Source organism: Apodemus sylvaticus, chromosome X (assembly GCF_947179515.1).
Source record: "Apodemus sylvaticus chromosome X, mApoSyl1.1, whole genome shotgun sequence".
In the NCBI taxonomy this organism is placed as follows: domain Eukaryota; kingdom Metazoa; phylum Chordata; class Mammalia; order Rodentia; family Muridae; genus Apodemus; species Apodemus sylvaticus.
In genome coordinates, this window is record NC_067495.1 from 116,062,128 (window position 1) to 116,087,662 (window position 25,535).

The 25,535-nt window shown below is 42.9% G+C and overlaps 1 non-coding gene across 1 annotated transcript; it reads left to right on the plus strand.

Moving 5' to 3' along the window:
• The first annotated feature begins 1,105 nt into the window (after window positions 1-1,105).
• LOC127675860 (U6 spliceosomal RNA) lies at window positions 1,106-1,212 on the plus strand. The gene has a single exon (XR_007975548.1). It is a non-coding gene; the product is annotated as a U6 spliceosomal RNA (small nuclear RNA).
• The last annotated feature ends 24,323 nt before the right edge of the window (window positions 1,213-25,535 follow it).

Here is a 25,535-nt window from a genome sequence, read left to right on the forward strand (position 1 = left end):
GGTATACCAAAGTAAAGTAAAAGAATCCATTTTCCATATGTAATACAGAATAAGGTTGAAAGATGTATTCAAGATCAGAGAGATGAATTACAGGTGTCTTTATTACAATCTATTATAGGTATTTATTTCAGGCAATCTGATTAGAATAGTATTAATTTCTCCCCAGTGCAATTACAGAAGAGATTAATATTTACCTGGTTTTCAGAGGGAATGGCTTTCAGTTTGGTGTGCCTTTCCCATGTCTTCTGAGTTCTGAAGTTTAAAACCTGTACCAACATGCGCTGAAATACTTGAGAGACTATTCTTAAAGTGTGAAGAAACTGGATAGGTTAGAACCCCTTTTTAATCACTATAAAAGATCCAGAGAATGAATCCATGTTTTTATGTAAACACTGCCTTCCCTCCTGGTAATGATGGGCCAAAGATTTCAATGCAGGGGGAGAAAGACAGTGAATAGGTGCAAGCAGTGTTTCTGAGCTTACGTAGTACTAGTTCTTCTGTGTCAGAGAAAACATGAAAAACAGAGTGTGGGAATGTCATAGTGGCAGAGGAGAAAATGAGAATTAGGAAGAGAGACAGAGACAGAGAGATAGAAAGACACAGAGAAAGGGCTTCAAGGATCAGTCTAGGTTCTTCTATAACCACCAGAAACATGGAAGAGGTGAGGCTTGTGTGTGCATGTGTGTGTGAGAGAGAGGTGGTCTCTAAATGCTATAAAGGAGACTCTTGGAAGCAGAAAGCAACTTATCACCAGCACTTGCTTGATGGAGGGAGGCTGTGTTGTCAGAGCATTGTCAGTCTGATGTTTGGAATAATCTGGACTGGCAAAGAATGATGCAAGTGTGGGGAATGTAAATACAGAAGTAGATACTATCCAAGTTAAGTCTAGAGGGCTCAGAGAGCAGGAAATTAAGAAGCTTTTCCCTGCCACCTGATGCCCAGCCAGCCATATAATTATAGCAGAGTCCTAATATGGTTGCTTCCTATTCTATAGTGCAAACACAATAAAGAAGACCAAAAGCATATCCACTTATTACATGTGTTACTTTGGCAAGTAATTTACCTTCCGTTGAGTCCCAGTTTTCTTGTATATGAAATGGTACTTGTGCTCACATCAGCAGCATATATTCTAAAATTGGAATGAAACAGAGAAGATTTGCATGACCCTGTCACAAGGATAGTAGGCAAATTTGGGTAGTGTTCTATATATTTTACTAAAAGATGAAATGGTATTGATATTAATAGCATATAGACTTATTAGGAACATTAAATGAGACATGTCAGAAATTACTTAGCACAATGCCTTGATGATGGGAGATATTTGATAAACTTTAACTATCAGCCATGTTGCAGAATATAATCAATCATGTACAGTTGGGTGAAGCACTGCCTTTGCTTGTAATACTCATTTGCACCCCACTGCAAATACAAACCACTGATTCTTGGACCAGAACTTGATAGTTTGCAAGTGACTCCTTATTGGGGTTGAGGCCAGCAGAGGAGAGCTGAGGCTACATCTCAGTTGCTAGTGGTTACCTGTCATGCACAGGGTGCCGGATTCTCTCTCCAGTACTATAGAAATAAAAGAAATGTAAGGAAAATTAAAAGACTGGAGAGAAAATGAGGATTAGTTGTAAGGACTAATTTCTAGGCCAAGAAAATTATTCCCATTTTAATTAAGACTAAAAAATAGTGTTATATTGGGGGGCATCTAGCATTCTTGATAGAATGGAAGCCTTAAGTTCTGGCTCCATCAGAATAACCAAACCATCTCTCCCTGTACTTCATATATTGAGAATCTCAACTAGAACAATTCGATCTCAGAACAATTAGATTTCACCATCTATGGAGTTTGCATATAGCCAATAGTATTTCTTTCTGCTGCCCCAAATAACAGGCTCTACAATGATGTACTGAAAACCTACCATGTGCCAGGTACTAAACTGAATGAGTGATCTCACCTGGGCACGTGAAATAACATTTTTGCCAGCATCGTTAGATATATAGATAAGAATGCAGAGGCTCAGCAATTTTAAAGAATATGCCAATGTATCATGTTCAATGTCTGGCCAAGCTTGATTCTGTACCCACAATGTAGCAGATCTTTGAACAGTTTGTGTTATATATGTTTTACTCAATAGACATGGCAATCAAATCATAAACACCTCCCAAAAGCTCAAAATGAGAAGTTCCAGGTGGAGTAAAATGAAGCCATCCAACACATCTCTTATTAATCCAAGAGGAAAGTGGATTTTTGGCTTCTTAATAGCATTCCTTTGATAAGAGAATACCCAAGAACACATGGAAATCTTTGCTGGGCTAAATAGCACTTTCCTCTGAGCCTGGATCCAGGTTGGGTTGTTCTCCAGCCAATGACAGGATACTAGGCTTTGACTTCCTTTGGGATGTATATAAGTGGGCGAATCTGTTGAACTTGAACATTTTTAGCACGTAGATGGGTTCTGTTTCTAAGCTCACTCATGAGACATACACAGAAAATCTACCCTCTTTTAGACTGTGCCACTTTCTTGGGTTAGTCTTTCTATCTTGAATTTATTACTGACCCAGACCTTGTAGATTATTTTTTTCTGTGTGTGTGTGTGTGTGTGTGTGTGTGTGTGTCCGTATGTATGTGTGTATGTATGCATGTAAGTGTGTGTGTATGTATGTATATATCTGTGTGTGTGTATACACACACAAAGAGACCCTAGGTAGCAAGCAGACCTTACGCCTCTCTGTTTTGTACCGTACTACTGCTGCTAGCTAAAAACCAGCAAAATGTAGAAAGTGAAAAATGAAGAAACTACTTTTCAGTGGATAATTTGAAGAAGAAAAAAAAAGGTGTTTGCTCCTCATTTAGGGGAGCAGAGAACTGTTCCAATAGCTTGCCTTTTCTTAAGGCCAAGTGCTTCAAGTTCCACGCTGCCTCAGTAGCAGGGTTGAGTTGTGATGGCACATGTGGTGCTTCCATCTCTGCCTGTGGAGCTGGCCTGGGTTCAGATAATCCCCTGTGAGTAGCCACAGAAGCCTCAGAACTCCCACAGCTGGGTCACTGCACCCCTGTCAACAACTTGCGCCCTGTTGATAGACTGTGACCCACTGGAACCTGCATTCCCTGTGCCAACTCCATTTCCAGCATGTGAATTTTAGCCATAGATTCATCCCTGAGTTCCCAGCTTGTTGACTGTGCGTCCATTTCAACTCTGTCAAGGTAGAAATGGGCAGGCTGCAAGCCCATTCTCAGGTCTAAGGAATGAGATTTAGATTCTGGACAGAAGACAGCTCTGAAAAGCATACACAGCGTAAACTAGGCTTTCTGGCATTTCTAATGTTCAGAGGGCAGGAATGGAAAGGAGCCATGCACAATGTACACATTCAATTCCTTTTAGAATGATAGGTTCCAATCAGTCTACTGCGTAACTACGTAATAGTCTGGATTGTGCACATCCAGCGGTGAAATGAAGAACTTTTCACTTACAAGTGGGCGTTTCCAAACATGTTAAAATAACCTCCAGAGAGAAGTGCCTGGAACTGCTGTTCCTGGTGTCACTTTAAAGCTTTTTGCTTCATGACTCTGTAGCATTTAAAACCCGTTTGCAGCCACAAATGTGATTAACAGAAGTTTACAAAGCAACACTGTACCTTATGCATTATCTTAAAAAGTCTGTGGACATTCATCTATTGTTCATGCAGTGATGACAACCAGTGAGAAAAAAAGATAGCAAATAGTTCAGCATGGCACCATTGGCTGTGGTTAGACAAGCCGTGCTTCGTAATGCCAGGATTAAAATATCAAGCAAGCCACTTAAACAGTGGCAAGTGTGTATATGGGTTTGGTTTCCATTTGTTTGTTAAGCAGCCATTTTACTTTTCCACGGTCATGAGTCGAAGGGAAATTAAGATAACGCTCCCTCCCCACCAATGCTATTCAACTACCTCTATATGCCTGATTTCTTTGAAAGGGTTCCCTTCTTCTAAATCTGCACAAAATAGTTTCAGCTCATCTACGTTGTAATCCGCAATGTGATATAGACGGTCTCTGTGAAAACATGTTTGTTCATTAAACACAAATTTCCTGTTGTCTCTGTGTCTACCAAAGTGTATTCTATCTTAGAAGAACAGTTAGTTGGCTGGGATGGACCTGGTGGTACAGGACTATTGTCCCAGCTACATGAACAGCTCAAGCACAAGGATTGCAAGCTCACTGCCAACCCAGGGAATGCAGTCCTAATCTGTTAAAAACTAAAAAGTGGGCTTAATTGTGCAGGCCTGTCATCCTAATAGCTTTGGAAGCTGGAGTAGGAAGGTTGTGAGTCTAAGACCTGTGTCAGTGTCAGAGTGAGTTCAAGGCCAACCTGGACCATGCAGTGGGATCTTGTTTCTCACACACACACAGGGTTTTGGGGAGGGGCAGATATAGCTCAGGCAGAACACTTTGCCTAGCATACAAGAGACCCTGATTTCCATTCCCACTATCAGAGAAAGATCAAAATCAACAAACTGATTTCAGTAGCGCTGGAAAGGAAGCTATGGTGGCATGTATCGTGTTCTCCCATTGGCTGTAACATATTTTGATGACAAAGAACTGGGTATGTGGGGCAGTGGTAGAGCACTTGCCTGGCATGAGCCAGGGCCTCAATCCAACCCTCTGCACTACTAAGATTAAATAATAACTCAATGCACGTGAAAACAGTTCTTTATGGAGCCAGGTCCGTACCCTAGCAGCACGCCATTACACTTAGGACAACAAGGCAGGTAGGAATGGCTCAATGTGACTGATACATTCCGAAACCCTGCCTCTAGATGAAAGCCTCCCTCCCTCTCAAAACAAGAAGAATGAAGTAGAAAACAGCTTAAAGCAAAAGGCTGAGCAGGCTGGCACACAGCTATAATGCCAGTTACTCAGGAATCCCGGAGCATGGGGAGGAGCATGAGCTTGCCTGGGTAACATGGATCCTGTTTTAAACCCATCAACTTGGAGCTGATCTTTGTTCTAACAGATCTATTGAGTAAGAGAGAAAACTCAGAGTTCTTGGCCAATTAAGCCCAGAGGGAATGGTGGTCTGTGTTGAACCACACCATTCATTCTGTGTCCAACCGGATAGTCTATGATTCACAGGAGACACTACACTTAAGCCAAAGGCACAAGCTCCCATTCCAAGCCAATTCTTCCACCCAGAATGGCTGTGTAGCTTTCTCCCTAGAGAACTGGATTGGGCCATCTTTAAAGAAAGCCAGTCTTAGCTGTAGTTGTTCCAGAAGCCTCCAGTAAATCCAAAGCTGTCAGTTTCTGCTTCCTCTCCTCTGGGACCCTTTCTGGCTCCTTTGAGTTTCCCAGGGCCAAATATGATTCCCTAGAAAGTTCTCTCAGTAACAAAATGAAGGTTGTGGAAAAGGAGAGAATCACCTTAGGCTCCCTGAAGCTGAAACATTATCTTTTTCTTCTTCTTCTTTTTCTTTTTCTTCTTCTTCTTCTTCTTCTTCTTCTTCTTCTTCTTCTTCTTCTTCTTCTTCTTCTTCTTCTTCTTCTCTCTCTCTCTCTCTCTCTCTCTCTCTCTCTCTCTCTCTCTCTCTCTCTCTCTCATCTCTCTAATGAACTAGTGGAGAAGATACCTTTGGCTTCCATAGGGACATGCACAAACATATACGCGTGCATGCACTAAGTACTTAAATAATTACGAAATGTAAGGGCCCTGTGAATGGGTAAGGGACACAGTTCACACTGGTTCATGTTCCAGTTAAGGCTTGAGAAACAGCTAGCCTCCCCCTCCGCCACCTCTAACCTCAGGTTAGACCAACCGAGTTAGAACTTCTCAGGTGGGACATCAGAGTAAGATCATTTTCTCCTCCCTGCAAAGCCCAAGCCCCCCTCCCTTTTTTGAGAGATTTATTTGTTATATATGTAAGTACACTGTAGTGTACTTCAAACACTTTTTCTTCTCTCTCTGACCTTGCTTGCTCTAGGCCAAAGATTTATTTATTTTATGTGAGTGCATTGTTGCTGCCTTCAGACACCCAGAAGAGGGCATCAGATCCCATTACAGATGGTTGTGAGCCACCATGTGGTTGCTGGGATTTGAACTCAGGACCTTCAGAAGAGCAGTCAGTGCTCTTAACCACTGAGCCATCTCTCTAGCCCACCTTTTTCCTTTTTCAATAATTTATTTTTTATTCACTTTACATCGTAAACACAAACTGTCTCCCTCCTCTCCTCCAAGCCCCACCCTAGTAAATCCCTACCCCTCCCCTACTCAGAGAAGGGAAATCCTCCCTGGGTACCACTCAACCCTGGAACCTGTAGTCCCAGCAGGAACAGTACCTTCTTCAATTTTGATTTCTTCAGGCCCAGGCGGGATTGAGGAAGGATGGGAGGGCAGGATGCTTGTTTGTGATCATGTCAAGGTGTGATATGTACCCCAGTGCCCTATGTACTTTGGTGTCTCCAAACTTCCTTCTCCCCGGGTTTTTGCTTACCAATTTTCCCATCCCAATCTATATTTACAGATTAGGCACCTTTGTTTCCTTTTCACTCGTGTATTTACCAGTAAATGTCACCGGTGCATTGAAAAGCACTTAAAAAATTACTTTCCTCCATTTGATTGACATGTGGCCTCCCCACACCCAAATTATACTTCATGGCAAATACTACCTACCTTCCTAGAAGTAAGTATCAGCAATGTCTAAAAGTCTAAAGTTAAGCAAAATTAATCTATCAAAATAGCCTGTTTGCTGTAAATTCAATGAGTCTATAAATACAATTCCTGTGGCTTCTTTTGAATATTCCAGATTTAGTATCGCTGTATTCAATTTCACAAGAAGAGGTAAAGTAAGATCACTTCCCCCTTTGGGCCACTGGCATTGACACATTGACCATGTGAGGCAAGATAGAAAAAATGATCTACATTTAATATGTATATATATATACTTATGTGACACAAAAGCAAGGAAACTATGAGGAGGAAAGAGGTTTAAAAGGAGTGAATAGGAGACTGTAAGTGTGTTGGCTGTTTTATGTTAATGTGACGCTAGCTAGAATCATCTGAAAGGAGAGAGCCGGAAGTGAGAAAATACAGCCATAAAATCGGCGTGCTGGTAAGCCTGTGGGGCATTTTCTTAATTAGAGGTTGATGTAGGGGAGCCCAGTCCACTACCTCGGTAGTGTCTGTGAGTGAAACAACCAGTGAGTTCTATAAGAGAGTAGGCTGAGCAAATCACTGGAAGCAAGCCAGTAAGCAATACTCCATGGCTTCTGCACCAGGTTTTGACCCTGCTTGAGTTCCGAACCTCATTGATTTTAATGATGAATGGTGATATGAAACTGAGAAAAATCAGCCCTTCTGTCCTGAAGTTGCTTTTGGTCGTGGTTTCATCACAACAACAATAATGTTCACTAAGACAGTAGGGAAGAAAGATAAATCGCACATTTTCACTAATGTGTGGAACCCATCTTTCATACAGAGGCAGTCAGTGGGTAGAAGATAAGGTGAGTATGATCAAGGTACGGGAGTACATAGGAGAGCACACTGATGAAGTTCACTGTTGGAGAGTTAACTACAAAAGACTATTGAAATAGAGAAAGAAAAAGAAAAAGGAGGAGACGGAAGCCTTCTGCTTTGGGATCTAGGCTGTGTTTCTTGCTGATGTAGAGTTAAGAGTTTCAACACAAGTGACCAAAGTAAGACTGCCCTGAAGATTGCTAAGATTGCAGGCAGACACAGTACTCCTCCTTCTGAGTGAGAGAGAAAACAAGAGTATCAAAATAGTCCATAAGTTATGCTGGAGCAAAATATATGTGACCCTTGAGTTTGGACCTTATCAGCATTCCTCTCTCATCCATAAATCTTAATACCTCATAATCTAACTCGGGATTTCATCTACAAAAGGATGTTTTTAGAGAAGAAATAAATAATAGTTTTTACTTAATTTTAAAACATTGCCTAATTTTTAAGCGTTTTGGGTTTTTTGTTGTTTTGTTCTGTTTTATTTTGTCACTGAGCATGCTTAGTTAAAATTGCATCCTTTGACAAAGGGAACTTCAAACACCCCAAATTAAAAAAAAAAAAAACTATATAGCTATTGTTCAAGACAATTAGACATGGCCAACAGTCTCTCCTAAGAAGCCTAGACGGGTATGTATTAACTCATCTTTATTCAATAGACCATAACTTTCTTCATACTGACTCATCCCCATTTTTCTTTTATGCATAAGTCAAGGGTTCTGGGCTTACTTCAATGAAACTTCCTTTAAAAAGGGAACCACTTCAACTACGTTTTTTTTTTATTAATTAATTCATTTATTCACTTTACATTCCAACAGAAGTGTCCCTCCTCCTCTCTTCTCACTCTCACCCTCACAACCCCTCCCCCCATTACTCCCTTACCTTCTCCTTACAGAAGGGGAAGACCCCCACAGATACTAGTGGCACATCTAAGTTCATCCTATCCCACGGAGGCCAAACAAGGCAGACCAGCTAGAGGGAAGAGATCCAAGGGTAGTTAGAGACAGCTCCTCCTCCAATTGTTAGGGAACCCACATGAAGACCTGCTACAAATGTGTAGGGGGCCTAGATCCAGCCCCTGCGTGCTCTTTGGTTGGTGGTTCAGTCTCTGTGCCCCATGGACTCAGCCTAGTTGACTATATAGGTCTTGGGGTATCCTTGACCCCTCTGGCTCCCTCAATCTCCTCAAGTGCTGGGGAACACACACACACACACACACACACACACACACACGCGCGCGCGCGCACGCACACGCCCTTCTACAAGATTCCCTAAGCTTTGCCTAGAGTTTGGCTGTGGGTTTCCATATCTGTTTCCTTCAGCTGCTGAATAAAGCCTCTCAGAAGACAGTTATGCCAGACTCCTGTCTGGAAGCATAGCAGAATATCATTAATAGTGTCAGGGCTTGGCTCTCTCCCATGGGATGAATCTCAAGTTGGGTTAGTCATTGGTTGGCCATTCCCTCAATTTTGCTTCATCTTTATCCGTGTGTATCTTGAAGGTAGGACAAATTTTGGTTTGTGGATTAGTTGGTGCCCCCTCCCTCCACTGGAAGTCTTCCCCCCACCAGAAGTCCTGCCTAACTATAGGAGGTGGCCATAACAGTCTCCATATGCACAGTTGCTATGAGTCTCAGCTAGTGTCACCCCCATAGATGCCCCCGAAGCCCATCCCAGGTCTCCAGTTCATCCCAGAGATGCCCTCCCCTGCCCCTGCAAGGTGAAGTGAACAAGGAGAACACTCCTCCACTGTTGGTGGGAGTGCAAACGTGTACAACCACTTTGGAAATCAATTTGCAGTTTCTCAGAAGATTAGGAATTGTTCTACCTCAAGACCTAGCTCTACCTCTCCTGGGCATACAGCAAAAAGATGCTCCACCATCCCACTAGGACATGCTCCACTATGCTCATAGCAGTCTTATTCATAATAGCCAGAAACTTCAAAAAGGTAGATGCCCCTCAAGTAAAGAACATTTACACAATGGAAGACTACTCAGCTATGGAAAATGAAAACATGGAATTTGCAGCCAAATGGATAAAACTAGGTAATATCATCCTGAGTGAGATAACCCAGACCAAAAAAGACACACATAGTATATGTATCCATGTATAAGTGGATATTAGCTATAAAGTACAGGATAACCAGGCTGCAAACCACAGATCCAAAGAAGCTAAGTAACATGGAGGGCCCAAGGAAGGATGCTTGAATCTCACTCAGAAGGGCAAACAAAACAGACATTGGATGTGGATGAACAGAGGGAACCGGGTGTGAGAGGGGTGGGAAGAGGAAGGGGTGGGGATCAGAGGTGTGGAGAGCCTCAGGAGGAGGAGGACTGGGAAGAACAGAAATCCTGGAGGCATCACCTTAAAATTGAGTCTCAGAGTACTCAGAATACTTAAAATTGAGTTTCAGGGGTGTTTGCAGCCCTTGCCATGCTGCCACTGTTCTCTGATGCCAGCCCGCTCTAAGGCCAGCGCTGCCCCTCACTTGCCAAGCTGCAGCCAAAGGAGAAGGTTAGTAAGCAAAGCGGTGCCCACACCATGGCTCATACAAAGCAGACAGCCTGCAAATCCACTGGTGGTAAAGTACCCAGGAAACAGCTGACTACAAAAGCCGCTCAAGTGGCCCCTGGTTCTGGAAAGACTCAGTGCAGCAGTATAGGGCAAAACCAGAACAGGGAAGTGGGAAGGGGTGGGTGGGAGAACAGGAGGAGGGAAGGGGGCTTATGTGACTTTCGGGGAGTGGGGAGCCAGAAAAGGGGAAATCATTTGAAATGTAAATAAAAAAATATATCGAATAAAAAAATAAAAATAAAAATAAAAATAAAAGCCACTCACGGGGCTAGAGAGATGGCTCAGCAGTTAAGAGCACCGACTGCTCTTCGAGAGGTCCTGAGTTCAATTCCCAGCAACCACACGGTGTCTCACAATCATCTGTAGTGGGATCTGATGCCCTCTTCCGGTGTGTCTGAAGACAGTGACAGTGTACTCGTGCATAAAATAAATAAATCTTTAAAAAAAAAAAAAAAAGCCGCTCACAAGAGTGCGCCCTCTACTGGAGGGATGAAGACACCTCATCACTACAGGCCTGGTACTGTGGCAATCAGAAATCAGACTTCTATCAGAAGCCCATTGAACTTCCCTTTTGCAAGCTCCCAGTTTGGTGTCTGGTGTGAGAAAGTGCCCAGGACTTCAAAACAGGTCTTTGCTTCCCGAGTGCAGCTGTTGGTGCTCTGCAGGAGGCAAGTGAGGCCTATCTGGTCGGACCTTTTGAAGATATGGACCTGTGTGCTATCCGTGCCAAACATGTAAGTAAAAATTATGCCCAAAGATATATCCAGCTAGCACACAGAATACTCAGAGAACGTGCTTAAGAATCCTCTACGAAGGGAAACACTTCATTCTTAAAAATTTGTTTTTTCTTCTTCCTATTATCAGTAGTTCTGAATGTTAGAGAGTTTTTCATGGGGTCAAAGGTACCTAAATATAGGATTGAGAGTGGAAACATAGGGGACAGAATCAGCTATTGTCAGCTTCTCCACTTTCATTTGTGACTTTTAATATAAATGCAAGATGGAAGGCATTCATGCAAGCAAACTGTTTCACATTGCAACAGTTCAAATTTATAACAACTACAAATAAACCTGTTAAAATTTTCTGGACAATGCCAGCATTTGGATATATTTATTGGATATTTTCTATATTTACATTTCAGGTGTTATCTCCTTTCCTGGTTCTACACGCCACCCCCACAAACCTCCATCCCATCTCCCCTCCCCCTGCTTCTATGAGTGTGCTCCCCCACCAACCCACCCACTCCCGCTTCCCTGCCCTGGCATTCCCCTGCACTGCGGCATCAAGCCTTGACAGGACCAAGGGCCTCCCCTCCCACTGATGTCCAATAAGGACATCCTCTGCTACATATGCAGATGAAGCCATGGGTCCCTCCATGTGTACTCTCTGGTTGGTGGTTTAGTCCCTGGGAGCTCTGGGGGTACTGGGTGAGTCATATTGTTATTCCTCCTGTGCTCAGTCCGATGGTTGGCTGTAAGCATCCACCTTTATATTTGTCAGGCTATGGCAGAGCCTCTCAGGAGACAGCTCCTGTCAAAAAGCACTTTTTGGCATCAGCAATAGTGTCTGGGTTTGGTAACTGTATGTGGGATGGATCCCAGGTGGGGCAGTCTCTGGATGACCTTTCCTTCAGTCTCTGCTCCACACTTTGTCCCTGTATTTTCTTTAAACAAGAGCAATTCTGGGTTAAAAATTTGGAGATGGGTGGGTGGCCCCATCCCCCAACCGGGGGCCTTGCCTAACCTCTGGATAAGGTCTCTGCGGGGTCTCCCTCCTCTTTGTTGGGCATTTCAGCTAATGTCATCACCATTGGGTCCTGGGAACCTCTTGCTTTCCTGGCATCTGGGACTTGCTGGTGGCTACCCCCAGTTCTCCATCCCCATTGCTACACACCTCTGTTTAAATTCCTGACCCTCTGTATATCATCCCCGTCTCCTCCCATACCTGATCCTGGCCCCCTTTCCCCTCTCTCCCTCCTCTCTTCCTCCCAAGTCCCTCCCACCCTTTACCTCCTGTATTTTGTTAAGGACTGAAGTATCCACACTTTGGTCTTCCTTCTTCTTGAGTTTCATGTGGTCTGTGAATTGTATCTTGGGTATTCTGAGCTTCTGGGATAATATCCACTTAGCAGTGAGTACATACCATGTGTGTTCTTTTGTGATTGGGTTACCTCACCCAGGATGATATTTTCCAGTTCCATCCATTTGCCTAAGAATTTCATGAATTCATTGTTTTTAATAGCTGAGTAGTATTCCACTGTGTATATATACCACATTTCTCTGTATCCATTCCTCTGTTGAGGGACATCTGGGCTCTTTTCAACTTCTGGCTATTATAAATAAGGCTGCTATGAACATAATGGAGCATGTGTCCTTAATACATGTTGGAGCATCTTCTGGATATATGCCCATCCTCACTAGCATCTGCTGTCCCCTGAGGTTTGTTTGTTTGTTTTTAATTTTGGTTTTGGTTTTTTGGTTTTTGGTTTTTGGTTTTTTGGATTTGGTTTTTCGAGACAGAGTTTCTATGTATAGCCCTGGCTGTCCTGGAACTCACTTGTAGACCAGGCTGGCCTCGAACTCAGAAATCCACCTGCCTCTGCCTCCCAGAGTGCTGGGATTACAGGCGTGTGCCACCACCGCCCTGCTCTGAGTTTTTGATCTTAGCAATTCTGACTGGTATGAAATGAAATCTCAGGGTTGTTTTGATTTGCATTTCTTATTGAGGGTAACTAAATGGTGTTTGTAGCATTTTTATTGTACAGTAGATTTCCTCCTTTCACTGTACTTTTCTGAGTTGTCCTGCACACAAGTAAATGTTTTTAATGGGTTTTTTGTTTTGTTTTGTTTTGTTTTGTTTTGTTTTGTTTTTTTGAGACAGGGTTTCTCGGTGTAGCTCTGGCTGTCCTGGAACTCATTCTGTAGACCAGGCTGGCCTCAAACTCAGAAATCCACCTGCCTCTGCCTCCCAAGTGCTAGGATTAAAGGCGTGAGCCACCAAGGCTCGAATGATTTTGATGTTGTCTGTCTTCTGTGCTGTTCCTGTAAGTTTACTATTAAAATACATTAAACTAAAAAAAAATGAATCTCAGAGATAGCACACTTGCCTAGCCTGAACAAAATCCTGGGTTTCATTTCTATTCTGCAAAACAAAAACAAAACAAAAAGCAAAACCTGTAAATCTAACATCTTTCCAGGAGATGACTCTATTTTCTTAATACTTCTTTTTTGACATCTTTTTGTATAGCTTTACCTAAAGTTTACAGATCTTGTAATCAATGATTCCAATCTATTTAAGTCTTTCTACACACTAAAGGCTTTATTCCTCAATAGGAGGTCTCTAAGACCCAATTGTTTGAGACAGTTCAGGTTATAATAACATTCAGAGATTTGCTGGTGATACACCATATGAAGATTACATACTAAATCTGGGTTTGTCTTTAAATGACCACCTTTCCCAGTTTGACAAGGTTGAGAACTGCACCTACTCCTTCTGGATTAGCCTACCAAGAATGCAGTCTATTTGGTGATACTGTAGAATCCTAGCAACAATAAAATATAAAATATTCATTGACCCTTTCTGGGGCCATTCTGTATAAACAACTGTAGGTCGCTTTCCTTTTAAGAAAGTTCTCAAAGCCATATATTTAAGCAGATATATTGGAGTATTCTTCCATCCCCTGCTGTTCAGTCGCTTGTCAGCCTGCTCTGTTTACTCACAGACTACTTGGTTTGGTCCCCTTCCTTCTTCAGTATAGCACTGCTTTGCCTAGGTTCTCAGCTCCTCCCACAATAATCTCTGAGTGTTACACACCCATCTACTCTCTGACTATCCCCTACATCTCTCTTGAATGGGCTATGTCTTCTAATCCTAAAGTATCTTATGATCTCACAAAGTACATTTGATTCTCCAATCTGATCATCAAAGATTTCTTCTATGTAAAACCACTCCAAATAGAAGACACTCTAAAGAAACACTTCCACAACTCAGGAAACCATGTTAGTATGTGTGTTACAAGTCTAGTTATGATACTTTTTGCCGTCCATGGGCTCCCTTCTTCAGAAGCAGCATTATATATCTTCCCTATTCTCCTATTCCCTAACTGCAGGACTAAAGGGAAGAATGTTCTATTTGGCTAAGGAAAAAAAAACGAAGATGTATGTTTATAGACACATAAGCAAAACCATCTCATTTGGCTTTTTTCAAAGAGATTGTTAGAGAGGCCACCTCTACCAATGGTCATATAATGGGGAAAATTAATATCAACTAGCAAAAAAAATTGGAAAATTTCAAAATATGAACTTCAATGACCTAGAAGGATATTGAAAAATGCATTTATGATCATTAAAGCATGACATCTATATGTAGCTTGGCCTTTCTCCATCAACAGCAAACATACACACTGTGAACATCTCAAAGGCAGTGCAGAGAGCTGGCATTCTGGCTCATTTCATCCAGAGCTTATCTTGAGGAACATGATAGTCACCTAGTCCTTGGGTCTCAAGTTGACACTTACGTGGGAGTGAACTGCCATTTGATGGATCAATTTTGAAGTCTAAAAGCTCATCTAAGAAACTGTCATACCTAGATGGATAAGAATTCTATACGTTTTACTCTGGTTAAATGCAGATACAAAGTATTCTGGGTAAAATATAGCTGGTAATGGATAAGACTGTAGGAAATTAGATAGCCTGGCTTGCCTTTTGCAGATATGGAGTAAAGTAGGAAGCCATTTCAAACCAGTAGTACCAAAGACAGGGCAGGAATCTCAGGGAACTAAACATTGACCCTTGTTCTAGGCTGACTTATATCACCATCCTCAAACTCTGTGTTGGCATCATTAACCCCCAGTATTTAAAATGTCACTGTATTTGGAGACAAATCCTTAGAAATAAAGCCATTAAGGTGGGTCTAAATCCAATCCAACTAATGTCTTCTCTGTGTCAAGACAAAGGACTATGTAAGTACTCAGAAAGAAGAGAGACAGAGACAGGAAGAGACAGAGGGAAGCAGAGACAGAGAGACCCCCCCCCCCAGGAAGAAACTCAAACATGCTGGCACCTTGATCTTGGACTTCTAACTTCCAAAACTGTAGGAAAATAAACTTTTGTTGTTAAATCCACTCAGTCTGTGGAATTCTGTTATGAGAAAGCTAGCATATTAATGTCCTTCCCTGAATATGATGCCTCTTCCAGAATTTGGGGATGTCCCCACAGATGCATGATTGTGAAAGGCAGAGCCTCTCCAGCAGCAGTAGCAGTAGCAGCAGCAGCAGCAGCAGCAGCAGATGTGTCAAGACTAAATTTCTAGTTTAACAATGAGAGTAGTGATGGGGCAAGCGTGGTCCATTTGTGGACACTGCTGTGGTGTCATGAATGGACTTGGTTTCCATTTTTTCATCTTTTTTGGCAAAAGGCCTCACAGAAATAGCTTACTGGAGTATAGAGAGCCTTGTTGAGGTGCCATGCCACCTGGCAGGAACTTGACAGCAACCAGGCTGCTCTGGTAGTAGGTTGGTCACTGATCTTGCATAAACTTGATCTTGGTTTCCTAGCCTCCATAGGGATTCTGGGAACTACCAAGAATCTTTAAATGTAGTCCTTTTCTCCCTAAATCCATCAGTGATGGGGTCCAGCCCCTACTGCTTTGCTGCAGGTCTGCATCTTGGGAGTGACCCATTAGAAATACAAGTCAGGGCATTCAGAACAGGATGGGTGATAACCCCACGGTTCCCAGGGCTGGCATTAAGTGCTGGAAAGGGTGGTAGCTGAATCATGCCAATATATCTTTTCTAAGCTTTCACTTCCTACCTTCCTTCCATTCTCTCTTTTTTCCTCCTTGGCTCTTGTTTTGGCTAGGCCAAAGGTGACATTTTGTTTGGATTTACATGGGACCATTGAAACTAAGAAAGCTGTGGTCCCTGCTTGGTGTGAGCTCTGTTGGGAATGAAAACTGTTTGAAATGGGACCCTCTTGACGCATTTAAACCCAGCTTGCATTTAGCCATAAAGACTAAAAGATACTAATGACTCCACATTAGATTTTGTGAACCGTGAATCTTCATTACTTGGAATGAAAGGCCAGCTTGGGACATAATGAAGGCTCTAGAACATACAGGAAGAATATTGAGAGTAGTTATTGGTGAGAACTATAGAAACTGATGGAGAAGAGGGAGCCACTGACATGGTCAGGGGTCCTTGAAGCTGACTTCACACAATGAATCCACTCTTTCCATTTAAGCCTGTGCTATACTGTTTGTTCACCCTTTACCTGACATCGTAAAGCACATGCCGTCCTCATCAATCAATAGTATAATGAGGGGAGGGCCTAGGGATTGAACCTAGGGCCTTCTGCAAGTGACATAAGAACGTCGCGAACTGCTGCCATTACAGGTCTGTGCCACCAAGCCTGGCAAGGAAGTTATATTATTGTTTTTTTATTTTTAATTTAAAGATTACTTTCAGAGACTTAGGGAAATAACAGTGGCTAGAAAAAATCCCCCAAGCAACTCCTCAATACTTCCACTCTGGGTTTTTTTTCCAATCTTAGAAAAGATTTATGCTGTTACTCAGTAACATGCTTGGTGGGGGGGAGGTCTTACTTTGAGTTACCTAGCAAACTTGTTGCCCAGGATTTTTGTGACCTCACCTCTTGGGCCCTGACTTTAGCTCTTAGCTGATTTGTTTGTATGCATGGACTTATGCATGTATGTTTGTATTTTGGTTTGATTTGTTTGCTTGTTTTTAGGCATGTCCTTACCTTGTAGCACAGGCAGACGTTGGACTAGAGATCATACTGCCCCTCATATCAAGAGGTCTGGGATTACAGGCTGCCCCATGCCCAGCAGCTATTCAGATCTGCCAGCTCCCAACTGTCCTCTGCATGTATAGTCAAATGTTTTGTTGACTTTGTTATGGGCTATAGAATATAGGCATGACAGTGGACATAGCCTTTCAGTAGTAACATACACAACCAAGGGAGAGTTTACAGGTTTTTATTTTTCCTTTTGGAGAATTCCATTAGAAAATGAGGCTGGATATGCAAAAAATACAACAACAACAACAACAAAAAAAAAAAAACCTAAGGAAACAAATTGACTTGGAAGTCCAGGCTTTCCAGCACTCCTTAGAGTGAAAAACACATTTAAAATACACTGAATTCCTTGTTTAATTGTTTGGTTTAAGTTTTTTTATTTAACTTTTCATTAGGGGAAAAAAAGGTCAGAAGAGTAAGGGTTTCTATAGCAGCCCTGAAGCTGCCCCTCTTGGAGCCTATGAAATCATTTAGTAGAGATGTGGGTAACTGGGTCAGAGAAGAGCTTAGTGGGAGCTGGCTGACCAGTGTTACATAAGGTAAGTGGAGGTCACAGCCCAGTCCTCCGAGAAGAAGCAGGTAGGACTATCAAAAGCCCAAGGCTGCATCATATTGCTCTACTGTCAGGAGGACGTTCACCTCAGTATTCCCAGGATGAGAGGCCACTGTGATGCCCCAAGGAGCCAAAAGATAAAACCTGAGAAAACAGAAAGTGATATTTGAGTTAGGGAAGCAAGACCAGGTGGCCCCCTGCTGATCTGCTACCTTGGTGAGAGGAAATAGGCCTCTTTGTAGGGGACTGTGGGAATCTCTCTTTTTCTTTTAAAGTCAACTATGCCTTGAGAGTAAGTGCCACAAATAAAACAAACCCTCAGGTAAACCAAGAAAGGTGTGTTAGCTGGAACAAAAATCCCATGCTAGTGTTACAGTCTAGATGTAGAATGTCCCCATGGGCTCATGTGTCTGAATACCTGGTCTCTAGCTGGTGGTCCTGTTTAGGGAGGCTGTGGGACCACTGAGGCGGGGAGCATGGAGGGTAGAGGTGGATCATCAAAGGCAGGTTTTTGAGAGTTATGGCCCAGTCCACTGTTCAACATTCTTTGTTTCTATCTATCTCTACTAAGGTGTGAACAAGCTAAGTAAAAAAAAACAAAACAACAACCAAAAACTCCTGTTGTGCTAAGCATAATGGTGCATGCCTTTAATCTTAGCCCTCAAGAGGTAGAACCAGGTGGGTCTCTGTGAGTTCGAGGCCAGCCTGGTCTACAGAGTGAGTTACAGGTCAGCCAGGGCTACATAGTGAGACTAGAACAGAAACAACCCTCCTGCCATGGAGCCGCCCAGCTGCTTTCTGGCCTCAGTGGACTGATATCCCCTGACTCTATGGTCCAAAAGAAATAATTCTTCTCTTAAGCTGTTTGTGTTAGATAGTCTGCCTCAGTGATGATAAAAGCAATTAATACAGATTGGGGAGCTAATGGTTTACCCAGATTAAGAGACTAAACTTCTGTTAACCACCCCTGCAGATCCTTATTCTTCCTATTCTGTAACCCACTGCAGTAACAAGAAATTCTCATTATGCCTAAAGTACAAAATTTGTGGCTTTACTTCAACAATACTTCTGCAAAACAAATGTAAATAAAATAAGCAACCCAGTTACACCCACTGTGGGAATTTAAGAGCATGATATAAAGCAACCATTTTATTTTGTGCCTGAGAAGAACAGACCTTGACTTGGAAAACTGTTTCTAGGGTGGCTCATACATCAGAGGGGAGACAGAGAGGTATTCTATATTCCCTGGCAGGAATGTCTGTCTTTTGCTTAACATCAGCCCTATCATGGGGACTAGAGTCCCTAGCCTCATAAATGATGTCAGTGCTGGGAGGGAGGTCTAGGATGATGCTCAATTCTTGGATGCTGGAAATGACACATTTGTCAGACTCCTTGGTGTCTTAGAACCAATCTCTTCCCTCCTCCTTCTCCAAACAGCACACTTAAAATACTTTACTTGCTACCTTTGACCGCATTTGCAGGAGGGAGGGAGGTGTGAAGGATAGAAGGATGTAAAAATCTGGGGGACTTGAGAGGAGAGGCAAGTCAGTGGGGAACAACAACTAATCCTCAGTGCTCATTCACTGGCTCTAATACTTAAGTCCAGGGTGATTGTGACTTGCTGGGTGACCTTCAGTGCTCCATGAGTCACAGCTTCAGCTGAGTCACAGGCAGTTTTCTGGAGAGGCTGTTTTCTGCTCATGCAACTCCTGCATATATTGTTCTTCATTAATTGTCAAAAGAACTAGATTTCTATTATTATTACTATTATTATTAATGCCTTGAATTCAGAGTCACAGATGTGCCGCTTATCATCTAGAAATTGCTTCTAAGGCTTAATTTCCTCATCTACAAATGAGATTAAATGGTACTTTACAGCATATCACAAGAGCATTGTGGCATTTGGATGGAATGAGTCATATAAAGAACTTCTGCAGGTTGGAAGATGTTGCTGTGGGCAAAAAGCCCTGGCTTGTGTAAGTTTGAGGATCAGAGTTTTCAGACCTCCATTATCTGTGCAAATGCCAGGCTGATGTATCCCATTTGTAAATCATGTGCTTGGTAGGCAGGGACTGGGCATCCCTGGAACAAGATTACATGCAACACCAGCCTTTGTCACACACACACACACACACACACACACACACACACGTTTACACATACTCACATATAGTGTGTGCCCATACACATGAACATGAATACATACTCCACATACACACAAATGCAAAGAAAAGAATATCTGATTTGCTGTCATATAGTAAAGACTCAAAGATTATGAATCATTACTCCAGCAATTGTAATGATGAAATCTCACCATCTGGATATCATTCCTGTATAGAAATCAGTGGAATATCATTCTCCATTATAACTTACTAACTTAGATTTTTCTTTATGTCTTAAAAATCCATTTACCGGGAAGTTGGACAATAAGGATCTTTATTCCAGAGCTTCATCACTCTGTAAGAAGAGGCACATCTTGAGCTAATTTCTAAATCCTCAAAGATAAAGGCCCAGGACTCAGCACCTTTACAAGCACATGCATGGCACAGGCTCTACAGGATACAGTAGATGGGCTTCTCAAGAACCCCAGGCATCAGTGCATAGTACCTAGATGATGGATACACAAACTTTTCAGCATACTTGCCTTCTACTAGGGGCTAGAACTATCTTGAGGGTCCTATATTACTGTTGATGGAATGGTTTGCATGGCCATCATAAAAAGATGACAAAGTTGCTTGTCACTGCCAGTAGAACCTGACCTTTGGCCACTGAGTGTCTTCTCGGTGCCAGGCGTACGAGATCCTGTGGCTCTCAAAATGAAGATTACTTTGCTATGCTCCCCACTCCCTGGAAATAGCGCACTCGTCAAGGTTTCTCTGTTGTTTTATGTTTCATTCCTCTCTTTTCCCTCCCAAGAAAGCACAGTCTGTAGTGAGCTTCTATGCCATGTTCCAAAGTTTCCCACAATAGATCCAGAGATCTGCTTTTAGGACAGAGTGTGCTTTGAATATCTCGAGGTTGATAAGGACTACCTGGCCATATAGTCATTCCTTTCCAGATCATGGTTATAGGAAATGGGAAGGCTTCAGAACACAGTCCCCTCTAACCCCCCTCAAAGCCAAAGGTAAGGTCAATGAAAACGTTATCATTGTTCCAGGCAGAGTGATCACAGACCCATCATGTGGACGCAGTGTAGAGCCTGGTAAACACGATCTAGGGGAGGCTGTAGGTTCAGTGGGCCTCATAGAGCTCCCTGGTGACATACTCAGGTCATGCCATCTTTTCCAGGAGATTTTTGCCGAACTACTGCTGTGCTGCACGCCAACAACAACAGATTGCAGATGTGAGGCAAAGAGTGCTGTTCCAAGTTGAGAAGTCGGTGTGTTCTATCACCTAAGTTATTAAATTTGTGAAATCCAATAAGCTCATTTGTTTCCTCACCTTAAAAGTGGACTTTTCTGCAATAAGGGGTTAACAGAATTGCTTGGGGTTGATATTTAAACTTGGAAGGGCTCTTAGAAACTTCTCAGTTACAATGTTCATTTCACACATAGGAATAAGCTAAGGTTCAAAGAGATTTTGTTACCTAAACAAGGTCATTATGTCTATTTAATGCCCAGACCAGAACTAGAATCTGACAATCCTGGCACTGATATCACTGAATCTTCAAGTACAACAGGCTACTTTCCACTGTAATGACATTTGTTTTCTTTTAAATAATGACAGCCAATACTTAGTGATCTCTTTCTTTCTACCAAGTGATCAAACACATTAGCTCACCTGGTCCACAAGACAAGGCTAAGAGGCAGCAGATCGTATTTACTTTGCTTAAACATGAAGAGATGGAAGCTTAGGTCAAGTAACTGAACCAAGGTCATACATTGCACACAGAACTCCTTTGAGATCTAATAGATCTAATTCAATCCAAGAAGAAGACTGTTTAGACTAAAGGAGATATTTATACACAGCACATCGTATAAAGTAGAACGTCAGAATGTACATTTGTTTATTTTGGTCCTGACAAGATAATTGCATTAGCACTTACAAGTCTATTTCTGGGAAACTCTTCCAGTTTCTGAATGCTCTCATCGATATTCACCACTATGTTTAGGAACTGTAATGAATGCATACAGGTTGCAATGAAGAGTGGCTTTATAAAGACTGGAGACTAAAATAGTAATAGATTTAGAAACCTTTGCTCTCAGAGAAGTTCAGAGGAGAATGGGAGTTTGGGAATGGGAGAAGCATAGGCATCAGACACACACACACACACACACACACACACACACACACATACTCCTCAAATCAGAGCTAGCAGGTCTTCATACACTAGTGATTGATTCTGTTTTTTGGCATAGGAAAACATATATCTGAAGTCACTGCCATTGGCTGCTTGGCAGTATTTTTTCAGGGAAGCTGAGATTGCAGTAAACTGTGACTATTTCAAGCACTGGTTTTGGGAAACACCCTTGAGTGGCTCTAGTGGTCTTAAAATTATTTAAGAATCCAAATTTGTTCGTATGAAAAGGAAGTTATGCTCTGGAATGCCATTAGGACAGAGTAAACAGTGTTGAGCTAAATTTATTTTATTCTAGCCCTCTTTCTGCACAAAGCTTTCCTGGTGTCACCTGATCAACGCAGGACTCTTCCGTGAGAAGGCCTGGTGAATTGAGAATTGCAGGTGGTCTTTCAAAATCCACTTTCCTAACTGGGTTTCCTTGTCTGGCCTCAGTGGGTGAGAACACATTTAGTTCCACAGAAACTTGATATGCCAGGGTAGGGGGGGGTACCCAGGGCCCCCCACCTGCTCAGAGGAGAAGGGGAGGGGCTAGTGGAGGGACTGTGAGGGAGGCTGGGAACAAAAGGACCATGGAGTTTGTCACATTCTTCTCAGCTGTGTTCTTGCTCTATTTGTTAGTGATTTGCTGTCTCTCAAGTAGGCTGTGTACTTCTTGATAACAAGGCTATCTGTACTCGAATGAATGTTTCAAACTACAACTGAGAGTGGGCTGAGAGAGGGTGTCATAAAATCCATGTCCTTATTAAGCATTTAAGAAATATTCAGAAGTGAGAGGTAGCAAAGCAGTGAAGTGGGGACAGGGGACAGCTGCCAAGAATAATGGCACCCATAATGCGAAAGGAGAAACCCAGTCTGCAGCTTGGCCTATGATCTCAGCACATGCACTGTAACATATATACCCGCAGACATTTCCACAAATACATAAATGTTAACCATAAAAGAAGAAAAAGAAGCAATAAAGAATCAACCAGAAGGGAGTTCCTTTCATGAACATCAGCTGTGATTTTTCTGCTTGCGCTAAGACCATAAGTAAATTACACTACACTGAGCTCCGTATTTAACCAGACTAAAATCTGGACCTTTTTCCCTTGGGCTCTTTGCCATAATCACAGAGAAAACTCAGCCTTGGATGAATGTCTGTTGGGAGGTGGAAAGACGAGGCCCAAGTGTTGGTGTGGGAAAAGCAATGAGGATAGCTGAGTCACCTCCCTCACTGGAGGGTGACCAGGAAAATAGGAAATTACTATGCACAGTGGATTGTGGGATTGTGCTTTGTTGGCAGCTGGTGAGTGGCAAAGCTGGAATAAGAAGCCAGGCAGCTGGCTCTACAAGCTGTGTTCTCAACTCCCGGGCTAGACAACCTCTCAGGAGAGTGCAGGGACTCTCTGTTTCTGTGTGCCTGTCTGTCGTTTCACTCCCAGTTCCTAACAAACAATAACTGTTAAAAAAAAAAAAAAAAAAAAAAAGCTTGTGCAAAGAAGTCCCTCTTTTGTCCCTACAGTGCCCTATGATTATCGTCTCCGTCATTTCAGATGCGATTACTTCTGGGAAATTTTCAAATGAATCTGTACAAGAGGATTGTCTCTGCATTTGGTAATTGTTTTAATCATTTGGTGACACTGTCACCCCACACCCTCACATATTCCATCAAAATGAGTTTCCTGCTTACTGCACTGAGGGAGAACATACAGCACAAACTGTGAAGCGGCTCAACCCCAGGATATTACGGGATTTGGACTTTGGTTGGGTGGTTTGGAGGAAGTGAGTTGTGGTTTGCTCTAGAGTGGGCGTGTCAGAAGGCACAAGCATTCTGTAAGGGAGTATCCTGATAAAATCTTATTCAGTAAGAGGACAGACTAGAGCAGAGCTAAAAGGTCTATGGGGCAAGCAGCAGCAGGCACATGGGAGCTGGGGAGGGGTGTTTTGTCACTGCAGTGGCTTGGGCAGTAGTCACAGTCGGTCTGAATTCAGACATTATAGAGTGGTCTTGCTTTTGTCTGGACCCATCATAGTCACAGAGCTGCCTTGTCTGATGCTGGCGTCCTGTGTCATTATGTTCAGCAGAACACCAAGACCTACTTTAGTGTTGCAACCATTGCCAGAGCAGCTCCTAGCAACCCCATGGCCTAGCTGATAGCTCTACTTCCACTTCTGCATGGTTAAAAAAAAAATGCTTTTTTCTTCTTCAGATCACCCTTTCCCAAGAAAGCTTTGTGCAAGGGACTTTCTTAGGTGTGCTATTTCAGTGGGCTTCTGGTTGTTCTCACCACATAGGTATGCCTATCCTCAAGCCTGTGTTCTCTCCTCACCACCAAACTGATGCGTCACCATCTACCCAGCCCATGACATATTTCTGAGCTGACAGCCTAGCCTGTTGCTGTGATAAACGCCATGACCAAAAATCACTTGGGGAGAGGGTCCATTCCAGCTTCAAAATCACAGTCTCTCATCAAGGGAAGCCCTAGTGGAACCTGGAGACAGGAACTGAAGCAGAAGCCATGGAGGAACACTGTTTTTAGCCCCCTCCCAAACTCACGTTCGGATACCTGTCCTATGACGATGCATGTGCACCCTCGTTTGGCTCCCAGGACGCTTTGTAGGTCAGTGGTGTGGTGTGGCAATATTTTGCCAAGTAGTACCAAATGGGCTTTTGAAAACGAATTAGCCCAGTGCATGGACTAGTGGGCTGCGCTGAGAAGAGAATTGTTCAGTTGCTGGCATAGGGCTTCCTGAGCTAGACCTGGTGTTTGTTTTCTTTAGTTACAACCATTTTCATTTGCAATGCCTCCTTCAATGACTCTTTGCATAGTCCACTCGAGAGCCAAGAACTCCTGGTCCAGCATAGAGATGCAAACCTGCTAGTCTAGCACTGAGGAGACTAAGGCAGGAAGATGATAAGTTTGAGAGAAGCCTGGGGATGCTCCAAGGCTTGATGCTACTACCGATGCGATGCTACACTGTGCTTGCAGACAGGAGCCTAGCATGGCTGCCCTCTGAGAGGCTCTACCAGTAGCCGACTGAGACATACACAGATACTTACAGCCACCTTTCTTGGACACAAAGAAGCCAGGCATCCCTGTGGTTCAATTAGGGAAAGGCTGGAAGAAGCTGAGGAGGAGGGTGATCCTGTAGGAAGAAGATCACCAGTCTCAACTAACCTGGACTCCTGAGATCTCACAGACACTGAGCCACCAACCAGGCAGCATAAACTAGCTAGCTGGTCTGAACCCCCCCCCAACACATATACAGCAGAGGACTGCCTGGTGGGGTGTGGGGGAATGTGGGGGTGTGGGGACATCCTCTTTGAGATGGGGTGGGGAGGAGGAATGGGATGAGGGACTTTTGGAGGATAACAGGAGGGGGATAACAAGTGGACTGTAAAAAATGATCAAAGATTAAAGCAAGGATAAGGCGAGGTGACACAAGCCTTGAATCCTAGCACTCAGGAAGCAGACACAGGCTGATCTCTGTAAGTTTAAGGCAGCCTGGTCTGTATAGAGAATTCCAAGTGAGCTAGGGAGATCCTATCAAAAAAATGACCAGAAATACTTGACTAAAAATAAACTAATAAAGCAAAATAGAGACAGACCCCTTTGCTAACCATTGGAAACGAAAGACAAGGAAAATCTGGTTGCTTTCTTTCTGTCCATCCATCTGTCGGCCTTCTGTCTGTCTGTGTATGTGACCTGAATTTTGTTCTCATTGCTGTGAGCTGGGATTGCTGAGATATAACCTCCCTGGTTCTTTCTCTGCCTGCCTTTTTTTATCCTGCATGTGTCTGTGAGGCACCAGTGCAGG